This window comes from Dama dama, chromosome 24 (genome assembly GCF_033118175.1).
Source record: "Dama dama isolate Ldn47 chromosome 24, ASM3311817v1, whole genome shotgun sequence".
Lineage (NCBI taxonomy): Eukaryota > Metazoa > Chordata > Mammalia > Artiodactyla > Cervidae > Dama > Dama dama.
In genome coordinates, this window is record NC_083704.1 from 27,164,824 (window position 1) to 27,185,828 (window position 21,005).

At 44.2% G+C, this 21,005-nt stretch overlaps 1 protein-coding gene across 1 annotated transcript in view; it reads right to left on the bottom strand.

The window, feature by feature from the left end:
• ITPR1 (inositol 1,4,5-trisphosphate receptor type 1) overlaps positions 1-20,437 on the bottom strand; it is a 347,438-nt gene extending 327,001 nt beyond the window's left edge. The window contains exons 1-2 of the mRNA XM_061128046.1: positions 20,261-20,437; positions 19,306-19,381 (exon numbers count right to left, since the gene is read on the bottom strand). The gene's annotated coding sequence lies outside the window, so the exon portion shown is untranslated. The remainder of the gene's footprint in view (positions 1-19,305; positions 19,382-20,260) is intronic.
• Between the last annotated feature and the right edge of the window lie 568 nt (positions 20,438-21,005).

Here is a 21,005-nt window from a genome sequence, read left to right on the forward strand (position 1 = left end):
TATTCCTCTCTCTCACCTCCATTATTCTACACATACAGCCAGCATGACCTTTTAGAAGCATAAAGCAGACCATGTATTCCTCTGCTTAAAACCTTCCCAAGTCTCTTTAGGGCGCTCCATAATCCGGTCCCTGTCTATCTCTTCCTCATCTCTCTGGACTCGCCCCACTGCTTTTACCCTCAAGCACTGACGCATTTTCCAGATTCCCCAAACATACTGTGTACACATTCTGTTCCCCAGGTGTTGGCATCTGCTGCTCCAGCTGCCTGACACTCCCTGTGAACCCCACCTGTGGCTAACTCCCAGTCACCTTTACGGTCCCAGTTTGATGTCACTGCCTCCTGGAAGCCCTCTCTGACACCCCAAGTCTGCGTTCTATGTTGGCAACACATTTTTCTATATAGCAGCTCAATTACACCATCTGGGCCCACTCCCACTGTGCGAAAATCACATATTCACTTGTTTGCTAGTTTACCTGTGTTCACCACTAGACCATGAGGCCAGGAGGGCAGGGCTTCCCTGGTGGCTCAGTCAGTAAAGAATCTGCCTGCAACGCAGGAGAACTGGGTTCGATCCCTCTGTTGGGAAGATCCCCTGGAGGAGGGCATGGCAACCCACTCCAGTATTCTTGCCTGGAGAAGGCCCATGGACAGAGCCTGGTGGGCTACAGTCCGTGAGGTCACAAAGAGTCAGACTCGACTGAGTAAGCAAGCATAGCACAGCCCAGCCGTGAGGGCCGGGACAGCAGAATTATTCGTTCCCACTGCTTCCCAACCTCTAGCACATCGCCTGGAACATGTAAGCAGTCAAATCTGGGTTCAATGTACTAGAGCGTCAACTTATCTGCTGCCTAAAAGAAATTACGCTGTTTCTTAGGGGATTGTTTTTCTAAAACTAATTAAAGCCAAGTTTATGTTGTTGGATCAAAAACAGAGAAGAAAGGCCTCTTGGCCCTTTCTTTCTTTCCAACAGATTTCTGAAACGCTGGGAGCCAGAGACAAACGTCTAATATCTATCCCTGGAAAGAAGTACCTGTCTCCCACTGACCATCCCCTGGTATGTTCAAAAAGGCTAGAAACATCAACCTAGAATACCTGCATTCAAATTCCATCTTCATCAGTTACCTGCTGTGTGTGCTTAAGCAACTTTTATAACTTCTGAATTTCAACTCCCTTGTGCATGTTTAAAAAAATTAAGTGTGTGTGTGTGGCGGGGGGAGGGTAGCATTCCTATCTCTCATCAGGACCCTGCCTCTCATCAGGGTTATCACGAGGGACAAACCAAAAACCCCGCACGAAGTGCTCAGCCCAATACCCAGCCTTTACTAAGGGCTCACTTTTTTTATTTTCAAGTGAGACTGAAATGAGAACATTCACTTTTCTTCCTTCGAAGTCTTCCCTCCCTACTGCCTGTAACTTGTGATTCTCCTACTTGATAGACCCTTCTCACTCTGTCAGCACTGCTGGAAACATACCTGAATAAACACAAGTCCCAGAAATGTTTCAATCCTCTGCAGGCCCATCAGGTGGCTGACACTCAGACAGGTCATCCAAGGTCCTGCTTCTCGGCCCCCAGATTTTCAAAATACCTGAGACAGCCAGACCTCAACTCTGCTTCCCCTTCCTCTAACATCAAACCAGGCCCCTGCTGGAAGAGGGGTGGGGGTGGAAATCTCTTCAAAGGAATGATAATTCAATATTTAGAACCTTCTTCCACTTCGGTGTTGAGACAGCCTAAAGCACAGCCTCATCCAAAAAGAAGTATGTTCATTTCATTTTAAGCAGTTTAAGACAGATTTGGATTTCTCTTTTTTCTTTTTTTTTTTTGCTAAAAGCTTTGTGGTAGAAACTCACTTATTGTCATTTCTTCCATCTATTTCTACTGTACACACTTAACTAATGCTTTATATTCATTTCTCTTAAAAAAAAAAATAATAATCATCTCAACTTTCGCCTACTCACAACTCAAGACTTGAAAACTTAGCAACTTCTGAAATGAGACCAAACTAGAACACTTTCATTAACCAAGAAGTGAACTAAGGTTATCACTTAAACCTCAAGGGTGGATGGGCAAAAGAGGAAATCAGAATCCTGACCTCACAGCAGTGAACAGACCCCCAAACCACAAACTCCCCCATTTTTACTGACTGCAGAAGCAAGTCTTTCGTATTTCACTAAGATGAAGCCACCTGATCTTTGGGACTAAACAGCCTTTCGGTCATCAGGGGACAAAAAGAAACCCACTGACACTGCCCTTGAGTTCAGCCTTTCCAAAACAGGAGGGATAAGTTAGGAGTTTGGGATTAACATATGCACACGACTATATATAAAACAGTTAATCAACAAGGAGCTACTATATAGCACAGGGAATTCTACTCAATACTCTGTGATAGCCTACATGCGAAAAGAATCTTCAAAAAGAAAATGTATAAGTGATTCACTTTGCTATCCACCTGAACTAACACAACACTGTAAATCAACTATACTCAATTATAATTTTAAAATAAATTAATTAAAGTCTGGCCCTTCCAAGCTCTGGTGTCAGGTAGAAACCCCTTCTTATTGCCTGCCCTCTTCCTTCCATCACTCACTTCCCGATGACCTGTCCCATGTGCTGTACTGACCACTCGCCTTAACTGTGACAATCTTGTACACATCACCCAAGACACATGCAACCTACTCCCCAGAGGTCTGCGTTTGCACTCATCTAGGGCTTCCCTTATGGCTCAGCTGGTAATGAATCCGCCTGCAATGCGGGAGACCTGGGTTCAATCCCTGCATTGGGAAGATCCCCTGGAGAAGGGAAAGGCAACCCAGTCCAGGATTCTGGCCCAGAGAATTCCATGGACAGTGTAGTCCATGGGGTCGCAAAGAGTCAAACACAACTGAGCAACTTTCACTTCACTACCCTTCTTAAACATTGAAATTGGCTAGCACGGAGTATCTCATGTACTTCTAACAGTTTCTCCCTGAAACTTTTAACACCATTTGTGAGAGAACCCATGGGCAATAAAACTTAAAGACAGTCTAACTTCTATCCTACAAAACAACTTCATCTGAATCCAGAAGCTTCAACCGCCACCAAGTAAGGGGTTGTAGAGTAACAGCCATTAAGGAAGTTGCATTTGAAGCAACTGTTTTCAGACACGGAGAGGAACCCACGCTTTCTCATTGTTTAATGACCCCTCCCACTACAGAACTTCTGGACTGGTTGGTATAATCTTGCTCATCTAAAAATAATGAACACAAGCACCACTGACTTCCAAGTTCTGAATGTTCCTTTGCAATGCAGGAGGAGCTTTAGCTGGGAAGCAACTTTGTTTTTGCAAGAACAGCTTAAATGCATTCCCATGCATTTATGTCTGAATAGAAAGCTCTGATACAATACCCAGACTTAGGGACATTCAATTGCATCCTGCCACTTAAGCTTTCAGCTTCCCCTCTCAAATGTTCCATGCCACCACCCAACCTTCTGAAAAACCTACCTATTCTGTAAGTGGTTACCTATCCTACCAGTGGCTTTTACTGGTGCCCCAGAGACTCCTAAGAGCTCCCAAGACCCTTTCAGAGGATCTTCAAAGTCAAAACTATTTTCGTAAGAACACCAAGGTGTCACTGCCTTTTCTCATGCACGGTGGAAATCTCCAGAAGCTGCAAGACATGTGATGTCACAACAATTGGAGGCAGAGGCAGGTCTGAGTTCAGTTACCTTCTGTTAAGCTAGATCTAAAAGCAATTTGGGCTTCCCTGGTAGCTCAGTGGTAAAGAATCTGCCTGCCAATGCAGGAAACGCACGTTTGATCCCTGGGTCCAGAAGATCCCCTGGAGGAAGGTATAGCAACCCACTCCAGTTTTCTTGCCCGAGAAATCCCATGGACAGAGGAGCCTGGCGGGCTATACAGTCCACAGGGTCACAAAACAGTTGGACACAGCTTAGCAACTAAACAACAACAAAAGCATTAAAAAAAAAAATGTAAAATAATGACACTCTTCTTGCTGAATTTTTGTTTTGCAAAATATAATTACTGCCCATAAAAAAATATGTTACTGTATTCATGTGCAATAAGTTGACTTCATATTATCTGTGTGAATTTTCTAAGTGTTCATTCTGAATATTATAAATACAGATTGGTATAACTTATGTCAATAGAAGCTCTTTGTGGTCCTCATCTATTTTTTTCTTAAATTAAGAAAGTATGAAAACACATTTACAGGAGATCTGGAAAATACAGAACAAGGTTACATATAGTTCCACTATAATTATTTTTAAGTAGATAAGATCTTTAGCTGGAGTTTCAGTATCAAACTCTCAAAAATTAACAGAATGAATATACAGAGAGGTAGGATACAGGAGACCTGAAAACCAATTCAACATCTCCTCAGTTAATTTTTAAGCATCAAAACCCAAAAGTTTGAAAAAATATGCCTCTACCAATTTTAAGATTTACTCTGGCACTGGCTGGCTGTGCAGTGAGGAGTCATACAGCATAAATATGAAAAACTGGATAGAACAGGATTAAAATGCAAAATATACAACTTAATAGCCAGGGCTTTAGACAGGATCACTTGATTTGAAACCTAAATCCTTTTTATTCAACACATGGAGTACCTACTACATATTAGCCCTACTCTAGGTGCTAAAGATGGAGAAGGCAATGGCACCCCACTCCGGTACTCTTGCCTGGAAAATCCCATGGATGGAGGAGCCTGGTAGGCTGCAGTCCATGGGGTCGCTAAGAGTCGGACATGACTGAGTGACTTCACTTTCACTTTTCACTTTCATGCATTGGAGAAGGAAATGGCAACCCACTCTAGTGTTTTTGCCTGGAGAATCCCAGGGACGGGGGAGCCTGGTGGGCTGCCATCGATGGGGTTGCACAGAGTTGGACACGACTAAAGTGACTTAGCAGTAGCCGATGCTAAAGATGTAGGTCAAATGAGACAGTCAAGGTCCTTGGCTCTCATGACATGCATATTTTAGTGAAGACAGTAAACAAAAAATAAAACAATCAAGTCAAACAGTGATAAGTATTATGCAGAGAATTAAAACTGTCACCCAGTTATGACTGGTCAGAGAACAAGTTGAGACATGCAAGTAGGATCTGAAAGTCAAGACAAAGGCAGTCATGCAAAAAAAAAGAAAAAAGAAGAAAAAAAAACAGGCAGAAGAACATTTCAGGCAGAGAAAATAGCTCTGTACGATACAAAGGCCCTACAGCAGAGCAGTGTTTGGTAAGTTCATGAAACAGACAACCAGCCACAAAGTTGAGAGCATTAATGGGGAAAGGAAGGAAACTACTGGGTAAGGCTAGAGGAAAAAAAAGAAGCCAGTTACAGTGGGACTTAACCAGGGTAAAACGTGAGACTTTATTACAACTGTGATGGGGATGTTTGTAACCTTGACCAAATCATTATACTTACTCTTTCTGGGCCTCGAGTTCCTCATCTACAGAATGGGGATCATAAAATTGTGTTGAGGATTAAATGAGAAAAAGGAAATAAATGGACTAAGTACACAGGAAGCAAAACAAAGGAAACATTTCTATCTGCTGTTATGCTACCTAACATTTTCTGATCTGTTCTCTTTTCTACTCTCATAAACCACTTATATTAAACTTTTTAGGGCTCATAATCAGTTGACAATCAGCCTATCAACCAGCAAGTCCAAATGAACGTAGACAAGGGGACACATTGAGACATGGCGTTTATCTGAATATGCCAATGCTGATTCCAGCAAAAGGTTCTCCAGCTATTTCAAGTAAGACCGGAACCACCCAAGCACCACCAGGTGAAGAGCGGACCACTACACAACACAGCCTGTCTCCGTCCACCCTGGCATCACCAAGTTTTGTCACTTGGCCCCAAAGCACCATACTCTTGGAAAGTCATTCTTCTGCTGAAAAAATGCAGCCAATGGAAATCCACCAGCCCTTCCTGCCCTTTCTTGGCATATCCACATCACCTCCACCCCCTAAAAACAAAGGGCTCTTGCCTAAGTCTTTCAGGACTGGTTTCATTGCTGCTTGCTTTAAAAATGATCGCTTAAAAAGAATAAAGTCATAAAGCTTCCTTTAAAGCAGATTCTTCACTGTCTGAGCCACGAGGAAAGCCCCCTTTAAAGTTAAGCTGTGAAGAAGAGGGCTCATGTACGAAGACTAAGTGCCCGGAGATCCAAGAGGTCACAGGCAGCTGGCCCCATGGAAACGTGAGGGACCACAGTCACCGCCAACACAAAAAGGGATCACTTACACTTTTAGGTCAAGCAGTCCCCCACCGTGGGCAAAGCTGGGCAAACCACGAGAGCTTTCAGAAGAAAAGCAAGAGTATGCCCAGAAAAATGAAGAGTGGCCAGCATTTGATCAACCTTCTGGCTAGTAGCCAAGGACGCTCCCTCCAGAGAGGCACAAGTCATGGTGAGACGCCCTCGCCCAGGCACATATATGGTAATATGGCTGTAAATCTGGGGAGGGGGTGGGTGAGAGAAAACCTGTTTTGTTCACTATAGACTCTTGCAAGAGAAGAAGAGGTTCTCTTTATAATCACCTCTGCATCTGTTACTGGGGAATCTTACAGTTAATTTTGGAACTTCCTTTGAGCAAAGCTATTTTGCCGATATCATCTTTATTGTGAAACAAGGATGAGCAGCACCCCGTTTTTTAGTTGGACAGATGCCCCGCCACCAACCACATTTCCATGCAGCCCCCTCCTTGCCTTCTTGTCCCTTTAGCGGCTAATCAGACTGTCCCTCAGACACGCAGCGTGTCCCCATCAAGAGATAATTTATTCTATTGCACAAAGCACTTCTCCCCGGAGCACAGAAAATCGCCTTGTGCTTTCATTTTCAGCCAGTCCCAAAGGAAGTCACCGACTCAGAGATTTCGACTTTCAGCAGGGCCCTCTGTGACAATCTCAGAAGTAACAGTCATAAATCTGAAGTTCGGAGCCATTCTCTAGTTTAAATATTGCTCTTTCAGATGTCTCACACACACACATAGATAAACCTACCTGCTTTTTCACAGACATGTCCGCTAAATACACTCCTCCCGAAAACGGTACCTGATCTACAGAGTTGTTTTTCAGAAAAGATGTCAGTGCTGACACGCGCCTCCATACCTATTCCTAAAGGCCAACGTAACAGAAGCTCATTGAGAGCTCAAAGTTGGCAGTCAGAGCACTTTACATTTGGTGCAGAGAGGTCACTTAGCCAAAATTAGTCATTTTATAGGTGGAAACAAACAACTTCTGAGTGATTTCATGGAGGTCACATATCCGATTAGTAGCCAAAGTCTGCAGACCACAGGGCTCTGGGAACCAAGGCCAGTGCTTGGGGGGGAGGGATGAGTAGAGTGTTTATTTGGTTAAAAAGTTAAAGTCAGTCCTGGCCTGAGAAGACCCCACTCTGCCCACAGCCTGAACCACACACACACACAAAAAGAAAGAAAGAAAAAAGCAAGTCAGGTTAATATCCTTAGAGTGAGTTAAAAGTCTCACTAAGTCTGGGAAAAATCACTCCAGGACAAGCTTTCTCAGTCTCAAGGCTATTGTCATGGGCCGGGTGGTGGGGGGCAGGCAAGGGGGTGGGGTGTAGAAAATTTCTTTGTTGTGGGGGACCTGTCCTGTGCACTATAGGATGTAGGATGTGTAGGGACATCCTTGGCCTCAACTCACTAGATGCCATTAGCAACCTCTCCCCCTCAGCCGTGACAACAAAAAAAGTCCCTAGACATTGCCTAATGTCCCCTGGGTGCCGAACCACTCTGCTGGAAAGGTTTGGTTTTGTTCTGATCTCTGAGATCATGTGCAACCATCTATTATTCTACAACTTGGCAGCAATGCCCTAAAGCAGGTATTTTTACACCTATGCTACAGAAGAGGAAACAGATGCACAGATGTCACATGTTTTGCTTCTACTGAACAGGCAGGTGACACCCAGTCCCTGGGAGTCCCCATCCCTCAGTTGAGCAAGGCAGCGCCGTTTCACCCTGAGACCAGCTCATTCACTGCCTCGTTCCTACTTCCACTCCCCTCAGTAACCACCACCAACCTCCCAAGCCGAACGCCCTCCAGGGAGCTGCGCTGAGCAAGTCTTCAAAGCAACCACAAGGAACTGCTGAAGACCTTTCTGCCCTGTCCTTATTTTACTCTTCATGGCAGACGGGGTTTTTCAAAGCAACAGGCCAACTCAGGAAATAGGTCTTCAAGTGTGTGCTTAGTCGCTCAGTCGTGTCTGACTCTTTGCAACCCCATGGACTGTAGCCCACCAGGTACCCCTGTCCATGGGGATTCTCCAGGCAAGAATATCGCAGAGGGTTGCCATGCCCTTCTCCAGGGGATCTGCCCAACCCAGGGAGGAAACCCAGGTCTCCCACACTACAGGCAGATTCTTTACCAGCTGAGCCACCAGGGAAGCCCATGAATACTGGAGTGGGTAGCCCATCCCTTCTCCAGAGAATCTTCCTGACCCAGGAATTGAACCAGGGTCTTGTGCATTGCAGGTGGATTCTTTACCAGCTGAGCCACCTGGGAAACCCTTACATCATCAAGACAGGGATACAAAAAATTAGATTAAGAAGTAGCCTACAGGGCTTCCCTGGTGGCTGAGTGCTAAAGAATTCGCCTGCCAGTGCAGGAGACACAGGTTTGATCCCTGTTCCAGAAAGATCCCACATGCTGCAGAGCAACTAAGTCCATGTGCCACAGCTACTGAGCCTGTGCTCGAAGAGCCCAGGAACTGCAACTATGGAGCCCACGGGTCACAACTACTGAAGCCTGAGTGCCCTAGAGCCCATGCTCTGCGGCAAGAGAAGCCACCCCAATGAGAAGCCTGAGCACCGTAACTAGAGAGTAGCCCCTGCTCGCCACAACTAGAAAAAAAGCCCTTGTAGTAACAAACACCCAGCACAGCCCCAAATAAAAAAATAACAATTTTTAAAAAAAAATACTTATTTTTATTTATTTGGCTGCTCCAGGTCTTAGCTGCAGCACATGGGATTTTTAGTTGCTGCATGTGGGATCTAGTTCCCTGACCAGGGATCAAACCCAGGCCCCCTGCATTGGGAGCTCTGAGTCTTAACCACGGGACCACCAGGGAAGCCCCAGCATAACTTTTTTAATTAAAAAAAAAAAAAAAAAGTAGTAGCCTATAACCTTCAAAGGGAGATAATACGTAGATAAATAACCTCATTCACAAGTAACTATGAGTGCTTACTAAGTGTCAGGTACTCCAGTGGGGGAATCAAAATCAAAAAGGCCCACGGATAGAAAGTGCCAAGGCCTCACAAATGACAAAGACTGCTTTGTTTTGCTTTTTTTCTTTGCTGCACCACCTGGCCCGTAGGATCCTAGTTCCCCAACCAGGGATCAAACCTGAGCCCCTTGCATTGGAAGCGCCGAGTCTTAACCACTGGACTGCCAGGGAAGTCCCACAAGTGACAAACACTTAAGTTTCAAGGAAGGATTCCCAGAAGAGGAAGAGCTGGCTGAGAAGAGAAGCATCTGGCAAGGTGGATAGAGGGGCTGGGGACATGGTCAGGGGCAGAAAGCCCATGGGGAAAGGCAGAGACAGGATGTGATTGTACACATGGCAGGCAAATAGGTGAATGTCTCCAAGTCTGGGTGTTGAATTAGCTTTTTCTGTTCAGAAATACATTCAAGTCAAGGGGATATGGGGAGTTTTTCAAGCTGTTTTTGCAAAACAAAATCACTTCCCAGATAAAACTGCTCCTGAAATGTAAATGAACACTGAAGAACTTGGAGGCTAGTAATATTTTTTTCATCTGTTCATCTTTTTCTGATGAGCAACACTATACCAATCTAGAAGTTCTGCTGACTCTAAGGGTCAGAGAACATTATAAACTGAAAGTTCTTCAAAGTCTGCAATGACCAGTTACAATACAACTTTCTTTGTATCTGCGGCTTCACAATCCTAAGTAATTTTATGTGCAGCTTTTGGTCTCTACCTCGGTCTGAACAGCCAATTGAAAAACTGTCTCAATGTAAGCACCGAAAGCTCCCATTTTTATTATCGAGAATCCTGCCAGACTTCCATACACTCACCTAAGTTGGTCATTTTACCTACTTTTCCTCTTAACTGCACATGAGAAGGCTGTGAGGGAAAAGGACAAAAATCAGTTTCAACAGGTAAAAGCTAGCCATGCAAAAACAAAGTAATTATAAAAATAAATTCTGAAAAAGCACGGGGCCGCCAAGCACCATCCGGCACAGATCTTTTCATATTTTCACATGCGTTAAGAATCCCCTGGGGATCTTGCTGAAGTGCAGTTTCAGATTCAGTGGACCTGGGGTGGGGCCTCGGAGTCTGCATTTCTAACAAGTTCTCAGATTGAAGCCAGTGATGCAGGTCTGGTGGCCACAAGTGGAGCCATAATGACGTAGGACACTGGATAGTGTTTCTCAGACTTTTGGCAGCGACTCACAAGAAATACATTGAACTTAACAACCCAATGTTTATTCTGTGTGTGTACGGTGTGTGCGTACAGAAAACGAGAAATCTGTTGCAACACGCACACACACACACAGAGTTCTTTTAAGTACCCACACTTTGATGTTTTCTATTCTTGTCTACTTTATCAAAGAAACTGCCTATTAAGGTCCACCAGAGAGATGTCACAACTTCTTAATGGGGCCACAGTCTGAAAAACATGGATGTAGAGAAAGAGTAACATTCCTGCTTGTCCGGGGAGAAATGAATCTCAGCCTCGGCATGCTAAAAGTGAGACCAATTTGCAGAGAGTGTGTTTAGAATTCTTCTTCCCAAAGCTAAGGATGTATCAATTACATTTTGGAAAAACTTTCATTAAACATGTTCAGGTTTTAGAGGGGTGGGATGGGGAAGGCGGCGGGAGGGAGGGGACATATGAATACCTAAGGCTGACGCATGCTGACGTCTGGCAGAAACCAACACAATACTGTAAAGCAATTATCTTTCAATTAAAAATAAATTCTAAAAAATAAAAATGTTCAGGTTTTACAGTGCTCTATGACAACCTAGAGCAGTAGGATGGGACGGGGGATGGCAGGGAGGTTCAAGAGGGAGGGACGTAGGTATACCTGTGGCTGATTTCTGTTGCTGTAGGGCAGAAACCAGCACGATACTGTAAAGCAATTATCCTCCAATAAAACATTAACAAATGATGATCAGATATAAAAAGCAAAAGTTCAGCTTTTAAGTTTCCTTCATTTTATTTTCTGATGAGAAAATATGATGAGAACGAGAAGAGAACTCAAAAGAACTAGGGCTTCTTGGATAAACGACTCGTGACAGGTCTGCACCAAGGAATACAGAGAATGAGCCTGGAACATCTCGTCATACAAGAAGCAGGAAGTCTAAGACCACTGGGGTGGTTGTCTTTTGAATCGACTTGAGTAGCCTCTCTCTTACTGAGCAGAGATGGATAATCTGAATATCAGTAAGGATAACTACACAAAATGAAGCATAGGAAACATGTTTAAATTCACGAGTTCACTATGATACTAAAAAAACCACACGAATCGGTCATCCTGGTATAGACTTTCTCAACAGGGGCACTGCTGATACCTTGGAATGGATCCTTTGGTTCCTTCAGGGCTGTGAGACGGAATGAAGGCACCCGAGTAGCATCCCTGGCCGCTAAGCACTGGATTCCAGGAGCACCCTCTCCCCAGTTACAACAACCAAAAATGTCCCAAAATATGGCCTCACGTCCTCCATGAAGAACCACTGCCATGGATCATGCTAGGGAACCAACTTGCTACCTTTGCAAACTGGTAAAACACACCGGGAGGCCGAAGTACTGATCTTTTGTTTATATATTTTAACTATACCCTAGGGAGGGCTTCCCTGGTGGCTCAGTGGTAAAGAATCCACTTGCCAATGCAGGAAACTCAGGTTCGATCCTTGGGTCAGGAAGATTCCCTAGAAAAGGAAATGGCAACCCACTCCAGGATTCTTGCCTGGGAATTCCCATGGTGTGCTACAGGCTATGGAGTCACAAAAAGTCAGATATGACTGACGGACTTAAACAACAACATGCCCTAGGGGAGTAAATATTAGGTTGGCCATAAAGTTTGTTTGGGTTTCTCCATAACATCACATAGAAAAATCCGAGTGAACTTTTTGGCCAATGTACCAAGTAGAGAAAGTTTCATTTCACAAAATATTCCAGCTAATAAATAAATAAAAATAGAAGCTTTACAGTTCAACTGAACTAACAGATTGAAGCAGTAAGCATCACTTGATGTTAATCACAAGGAAGTATATCCAAACATATCACACACTCCCCTGAGTGAGCTCACAAAACAGACTTGGTGGGGGCAAGTGACTTTGATCAAGCCCCTACTTCTTCTTTTTTTTTTTTTTTCATTTATTTTTATTAGTTGAAGGCTAATTACTTTACAATATTGTAGTGGTTTTTGCCATACATTGACATGAATCGGCCATGGATTTACATGTGTTCCCCATCCCGATCCCCCCTCCAGCCTCCCTCCCCATCCCATCCCTCTGGGTCTTCCCAGTGCACCAGCCCTGAGCACTTGTCTCAAGCCCCTACTTCTATAAAATTAAACATAACAAATATAGAGGAGAGAGGAACATATTCAACTACATCACGCTGATACACTCGGCAAAATCCAGACTGTAGAAAATGGTATCACCCAGTTTCTTTAATAACCACCAAAAAATGCACGGGGGGAAAAAGAGGTAACAAGGAAATATACAAATTAAAAGAGACAATAATCATTTGTAATATATTGACCTTATTTGGTACCTTATTCAAACAAACTGTTAAATATGCATATCTGTTATGGTTATATGTATGTTGAAATAATAAGTTTATTTAAATCAAAGAGGTGAGAACACAGACTAGTTTTTAAAATTTGCTTTCTTCCCCCTTGAGATGGATAATGGTATTGTGATTATGCTTTTTTAAAGACTCCCAATGACAGCAATATATACTACAATACAGATGAACTAGTATATCTGAGATCTCCTTCAATGTCATCCAAGAAGAGATGGGAGGATGTTTGAGAATGCAGTAAAAGAAGATGGGTGATGAACTGATAAACTATGGAGGGTGGGTGAAGAGTCAAGAGTAAAGAGGGGTTCATAATACTAGGACTGCTACTACTACCTGTGTTTCCAATTTTCTACAGTACAGTTTTCCTTTTACGTGCCAACAAACACAAGAGTGCCTGGAGGACTTCCCTGGTGGTCCAGTGGCTAAGAATCTGCCTTGCAATGCAGGGGGCGCAGGTTCCATTCCTGGTCAGAAAACTGAGATCCCACATGTTGTGGAGCAACTAAGCCCGCAAGCCGTAACTACTGAGCTTGAGTGCCCTGGAGCCCTGGGGCCAGGAAACAGTACAATGTTGCAACAAAAGGTCCCACACAATGCACAAAGATCATCTGTGCTGAAACGCAGACCCAATGCAGACAAATAAATAATTTTTCTTTAAATGCCTGGCCCTCACCCCTCCCAGGGTTTGGTGACTTTGAACACCAAATGAGAACAAATGAGAAACTCCTTATTTAAATGAAAGATTACTAGCCTTTATCTCCATAATATGATAACTGACATTTGAATAGTATCCTACCTCCCATTTAGTTTTCTTTTTAAATTCTTTTCTCCCTAATTTTTTTAAAATTTGCATTGGAGTATAGTTGATTTATCGGAGAAGGCAATGGCAGCCCACTCCAGTACTCTTGCCTGGAAAATCCCATGGACGGAGGAGCCTGGTGGGCTGCAGCCCATGGGGTCGCTAAGAGTCGGACACGAATGAGCAACTTCACTTTCACTTTTCCTTTCATGCATTGGAGAAGGAAATGGCAACCCACTCCAGAGTTCTTGCCTGGAGAATCCCAGGGACGGGGGAGCCTGGTGGGCTGCCGTCTATGGGGTCGCACAGAGTCGAACACGACTGAAGTGACTTAGCAGCAGGAGCATAGTTGATTTATAAAGTTGTGTTTCAGGCGTACAGCCAAGTGAATCAGTTATAAAAACAGTACAAAATGAATGAGAAAACCTGGACTCTATCACGGTGATGGAACCTGAAAGATACACTTTTTCTACCCTAATGATTCCATACATGTCCTCATTCCAATGAAATCCCATCAAAAGTACCTTTAGATAAATGACTCAGACATCTATTCCTTAACAAGAAAAGACATTCACAATAGAGAGTGCAAAAGGCAAGGCACCAAACAGGAGGCGTGACACCCTTTTCATGAAATTTAAACATACATGTGATTTTTATGTCTGTACTTAGAAGGAAACTCTGAAATTCTCATCTTAGCTGGTGGGACTAGGAGTGACTGGGATTTTTTAATATTTGTTTTTGTTTATATACCCTAATGTTTTACAACTGAATGTGTACATCTTACGCAATAAGTAACGACATATATCCTTGTTACAAGTTTGTACACATGGAGGGGTTGAATTCACTCATCAAGGAGAATCACTTACATGAAACTTCATATTCCCCAAGGATGATATTAGATAGCAGAGCATGAATCCTCTTTGTGTAATTCCTTAAAATGAAACCAGACTAACTGTAGGGTGGCCAAGGGGCAAAAAAGATTCATAATGCAGATAAATAAATCCCCAGGAATATCATTAGGTTCTTAGAACATTTTTGTTATCTAAGCCAACTGTAACTTCACCTATTTTATCAAAGATGCCTTTCCTCCTGAAGTGAATTACAGTCCCACACATATCAGGTGATTAACTAGACAGTCTAAAAATCTGGGTTTTACCCACCTACCCCCCAACATCAAGTTCCAATATGATCTTGACAGCCTCCCAAAGTCTCTCTGGAGAGGACAAGGTGGTTCAGTGATGCTGAGAACCACGGAGAATTCTGCGCGAGTTTAGAAATCCTCAGGGAACAAATCACGGCTAACTAGCAAAAACCTGGTCCCTGCACATTCTGTCCTTGATTCCTTTGGCGGGAACGCGCGCACTCTCCCTCAGCTGCAGCCACTCTGGCCTCCTCGCCTTTCCTCTAACACGCCCCACCTGCTCCCACCCTAGGGACCTGCCACTTGCGGCTCTGGCCCTTTGGAACACCCATCCCCCACCAGACACCTACCTGGCTCACCCACTCACTTCCTTCAGATCTCCACTAATGAGCTCTTTCCCGATTCCCAACCCCTACCACAATACTCCCTGATCCTCTTTACCCTGTTCTGTTGCTATTACCCTTCCTTTTTATTGTGGTAAAATATACATGCATAACATAAAATTTACCATTTTAGCCATTTTTAAGTGCATGATTCAGAGGCATTAAGTACAGTCACTTTGTTCTGCAACCATCACCACAATCCATTTCCAGTAACCTTTTCATCTTCCCCAAAAGGAAACTCTGTGTCCATTACACTCCTCATTCCCCAGCACCCCCACCCAGGGCAGCCACTCTTCTGCCTTCTGCCTCTGTGAATATGATTGCCCTAGGGACCTCTTCAAAGTGGAACCATATACTATTTGCTCTTTTGCATCTGGCTTCCCTGGGGGTTCAGACAGTAAAGAATGCGCCTGCAAAGCAGGAGACTTGGGTTCGATCCCTGGGTTGGGAAGATCCCCTGGAGAAGGAAAGGACCGCCTACTCCAGTATTCTTGCCTAGAGAATTCTACGGACAGGGGAGCCTGGTGGGCTACAGTCCATGGGGTCGCAAAGAGTCGGACACGACTGAGTGATGACTAACACTTTTTACTTTCTATTTCACTTAACAGAATGTTTTCAAGGTTCATCTCTGTTGCAGCAGGTATCAGAATTTCATTGCTTTTTAAGGCCTAATAATATTCCACTGTGCAGATATACCACATCTTATTTATCCACTCATCTTTCTGTGAACATCTGGGTTATTTCCATCTTTTGGCTATCATGAGTAATGCTGCTCTGAGTATTGCTGTACCAATACGTTTGAGTTCTTGCTTTCAATTCCTTGGGGTATATACTCAAAAGCGGAACTGCTGGATTGTCTGGTAATTTCTATGCTTAATTTTTTTGAGGGATAACCATACTGTCTTCCACAGCAGCTGCAACATTGCACATTCCCACCAACAGTGCACAAGGGTCCAATTTATCCACTTCTTCACCAACACTATTGTTTTCTCTTACTCCTTACTCTGCTTTATTTTTCCTTAAATCATTTACTACCTGTCATACTATAATACTTGCTTTTTACACTGGCTGACTCCCCTGAAGTAGGATTTAAGACCTCTTAGGAAAAGGACTCTCAAGGACTTTCCTAGTGGTCCAGTGATTAAGAATTTGCCTCTCCTTCCAGAGGATATGAGGGTTCGATCCCTTGGCAGGGAACTGAGATCCCACCTACAACTTAGCCTATATGCCGCAACTAGAGAAAGCTCGTTTATCACAACAAAACCCAATGCAGCCAAAATTTAAAAAATAAAATTAAAAGGTATAGGACTTCTATTGCTGTAACCTCAGCATCTAGAACACACCCTGGCACATAGCAGGTACTCAAAAAATTTGAATGAAGGAATAAAATAGTTTAACCATAATTTAATAAGCATTAGAATTGCTAGAAAAGATTTATCACACCAAGTGCCTTAAACCATGTCCAGTTTAGGGAAGAATCAGACATAGTTCAATACAAGGAATAGCTCAGTGGATGGTGGTTTCAGCTCATCCTCATTAGCAATAGCCTCAGAACCACAAACACTATGACAACTGGCAGGAATCATGGAAATTATGTCATTCATGTCACTGACTTGAAGCCTTAGTTGATTTCATCAAGAGTCAGGCAAAAACTTAAAACAGCCTAAGTGAACTGAAAAAAAAAAAAATAACAACTATGTAGTAATACTTGCAGTTAATAAACAGCCTGTGAAAACAATGTGTTTTATTTTAAAAGATCAAACCAACAGCAAAGAAGACCGACACTAGCCTTAGATAGGCTTGTTAATCAGATGTATGCAAGGACAGCTTGACCTGAAAGTCTAACTACAGGCCTAATTTTAATATTTTGAGTTTTTTTTACTGTTCAAATTTGGTGACTGTTGTTTCACTTTGGTTTGTTTAAGAGTTGCTCATAAACAAATCAGATTTTCCATTCGATCATTACAAATGAACTAAATAGCCATGTGATTGTTTGCTGTGCAAGTCAGTTGGTTGCACACCATGGTATTAGAAGTTTCTTTCTCTCTTTAAGACCCTGGTCTTCCTCAGTTGAAAATACTTTGAGATATAAAGCAACGAATATGATTTCAGTTCACCTATCTCTTCTCTAAGCAAATTTTCCACCTCTCCTTCCTAAAGATGCTAATTCTCTCCAGAAGGCAAACACTTTGTTTAAATAGGTAACACCACTGTCAACCCCAAAGAACTTCCATGAGTCTCAATACTCCTGGAGACCAGGAGTATTTCATTTAGAGCATGAAGAACTTTGCCTGCCTGATAAGAAGGAAATCTTGATAGGATATTGTTTCAATTTGAATTATTCAAAAAGCAGATTATACTTTCAACACATACACACACGCAAGTGAAAGTAAGAAACGAAAAAGAAAAGTGTTCTTGCGCAATTGGCCACAAAGCAACCTGAAGAGTATATGAAAAGACAGTCAACATTTCACAGTTCAGATTCACTGCGATTCAAACTTACAAATTATTCCAACAGAGCAACACCTGATTCTTGTAACCTACTCAGATGCCTTGATGTAACTGATCAAGATGGATTTCAGGTGTGAAATAAACCCAATGTTGAATCTAGACAATGCTACCTGTTGTTTGGATTCTTTTACTCTCCTCATGTAGGCTTTCAGCACACAGCTTTCTAAAATGAACTCAGTACAATACCTAAGACCTCCTCAAAAATCCAGAGTGTTTCATTTTACACCTATGGCTACACTGTTTTCTTCCCACATGAAGGTCACTTTGTTCCTTTATCATTGGTAGGACACAATCAAGAGTTATTTCTTCAACAGCAATACATTTACCACTTTTCCTAGTTACCCTCATATTCCCCCTCAACTGAGATGCATTTGTGGGAAACAGCAAAGTCCCAAAGCCTGGGGTTACAGCTTGCATCCACTGGACAAGTGATCTCACTCTCTGCACCTCAGCTTCTTCGCCTGTACCTGACTCACAGGGTTCCTATGATGTATAGCTGTGGACCGGGCTTACAAGTACTTCATGTGTATTATTCTCATTTTTAGCAACCAGAGAGAAGATTCTGTGGACCACTTTCTCCTTGCCTGCAGCTTCCTCTGAAGAGGGGAACTGAACCCACTCCTTGGCCTTATGAATGCCCACACAGCCATGCGAGTCAAGAGAACTCCAAAAAGGAAGTGGACCTCACACATCCAAATACTTCCCACTCCACTAGCACTCCGAAGGATCTTATCAACAGGAAACAAAAGCACAATACTACTATAATGAAGTGTCTGACTTCTTTTCTAATTAGAAAAGCCCAAAGATTGTAGCCCAGGGAACAGCTAAATATTTAGAATGTTAAATAAGTTATGAAGACCCAGGCTCCACCCACCTTTATTACCCTGTTGTTTATCCTGTCCCTGACCATTTCAGCAGAAAAAGCTTGTGATGTTCAAATCTGCAGCAATGGGCATTTGTGCACCTGGTAAAACCTCCCTCTCTTGAAGTGCAGTCTGAACATTTGCAGGAGAAAACATAAGAGATGCTTGCGTTTACATATAAATGGTGTTCTCGGCTCATATCCCATGACAGGCACCTAAACCAGAGGAATCCACCAGATTCCTTGATGCTCAGGTGGCATCAAGGATTGGATGTTACTATCTGATGCTTCAAGAACTTCCCTTTTTCAAGTTCAATTTGCCAGCAGCCACTTTAATTTCTTGCCACACAACCTACTCTGATTAAACACATATTCACAGTATAAGGGGGAAAAAAAGGAAAGTGACTATTTTTGAAAGAGAGCAGATAAATTTTGCTTATGTATCTTGGCAGATGAAATGCACTGCATCTTTCAGAATTTAAATAAGCAGCACACCTCCTGGCAAGTTCAATTCTGAGGTCATCAGTGGGCATCCCTTTTACCATTCCATCTAATTCTTTTTTTCACCCTGCTCCCATAAAGCTTCAGGCTGCTTCACTTCTGAGTCAGGGCCAAAAGTACTAGGCAGCACTGCCCCCTGGATCTCATACATTCCCTAAAGCCCTTACCACACGCAGCGACAAATTTCAGAGACTTCACCATTGGAGTTTCCTGTCTCTTCCTATTCCCCATCTCCATGACTTCTTAGTGAGAACTTAAAATAGGCTTAGAACCAAAACTCATTATTAACTACAGCTTTCAGGCTTCCGCACTCACCTGACCCAGGTCAGGCACTCTGTTGCCAAAACACGCCCAGCCAGGGGTGTGAGTTCTGCTCCCCGGTGGTCAGCTCCTAAGTAATGAGAAAGAAAGAAAGCTGAACGCGAGATTGGACAGAAGTGGGTCCCTAATAGAAATTTTCAAATTCTACACTTCCACTTTCAGTTAGCCTCCTTCCTGGAGAGACCAACCCTCCTCCCCCCAAAACACACACATACACACGCAGGACCGCCGCCGCCACCACCACCAAAAATTTGACAGGTAGGTTGGTGGGTTCACTTAGGTGAAGATTACAGGTCATTTCATCTGTTTCCAATATACAATTGACAAGTGAGACTAAGTACGCACAAACTTCGAACGCGCCGGGGGGCTGAAACTAAGAGAAGTGTTTGGCAGATCCCAAAGCACTTGCTTCCAGGAGCGGAGGCCAAGTATCCGAAGCCCGCATCCCCATCGGGCGTGAGCTTCGTCCACACTTCATCCCTCACCGCTCCCCGTGTTTTCTTCCGTTTTTTTCTAAAACCTCCCCATTGGGGCCCCCACATATGCATTCCTCTCCCTTGCAGCACAACGGAAGGCTACATTTTAAGAAAGATTGTTTCCTTTAGCCTACTCACATAGGATATCTCCACGACCTCCCTCTCCACCACCCCCGCCCCCCCCCCCCCCCCCCCCGCCAAAAAACAACACTATTTCCTGCAGCTGCTGCTAGTTTCCAACTTGGGGGGATGCCTTTACAACCCAGAATGAGTAGCCTCAAAGCCAGTCGATGGAATCGAGAATTTTTTTTAACCTCAAATGAACACCCCCAAAATGCCCTCGGTAAAAGAACCCCCAAAATGCATGCAAGTGCATGCAAATCCACCAAGAACTCCCAGAGAGCGAGGCAAAAACTTCTGCTCCCGGGGACAGTACCAACTCCCCGCGCCCTCTGCCCGGCCCCAGCCGCTACCTTAGTGCCCGGGGAGCCACGCCACTTTGGCGGAGCCGGGCGAGGAGAGGGGGTTAGCAGCCGCTGGGTAATCCCATGTCCGCGAAGAGGGAACTCGTTCCGTTAGGATGGAAGCGGAACACCCACACCTCCTCTCGGCGTGCGATTTCTCTCTCTCCACCCTCTGCCTCCTCCTCCTCCACCACCACCTCCTCCTTCTCTCCTCCCACCCCAGCGAGCCAGAGGAAACGCTTCAGCAGCAAATCCACATGGTTACTGCACTTCGAAGCAGCTCCTGGCAGCTTATATAGGCCGGGAAGCTCCCTGGGCAATGTAGTCCGAGTCCGGGGTCGTGGCAGCGCCTGGGGCTGCGAAGGTGAACTACAAGTCCCAGAATCCCATGGGCTCCAGGCTGGGCTCTAAATAGACGCGCACGGGGACAGGGAGGGGCGTCCTGCAGGGAGTCCGGGCTTCAAACCCGGCTCGGCGCCGAGAACCCGCTGGCTTAGGAACCCGCGACTCAAAACCACCCGTGGGGGGCGCCCCCAGCCCTTGGGGACGCTCCTCCTTCGGCTGCCCCATTTCTCTAGAATCCAGGTGTCATTGGGAGCCGGGGGCGGGGAGGAGCTCGGATTTCTGCTTTGGGAAGTTTTTACAAGCTGTTACCCACCCTTCCCCCGCTTTGAGTCCCCAGCCAAGAATTTCAGAAATCCAGGGCACAAAAACTCCAGTGTTTGCGGTCAAGGATTAAAGGCGTGAGGTTGTC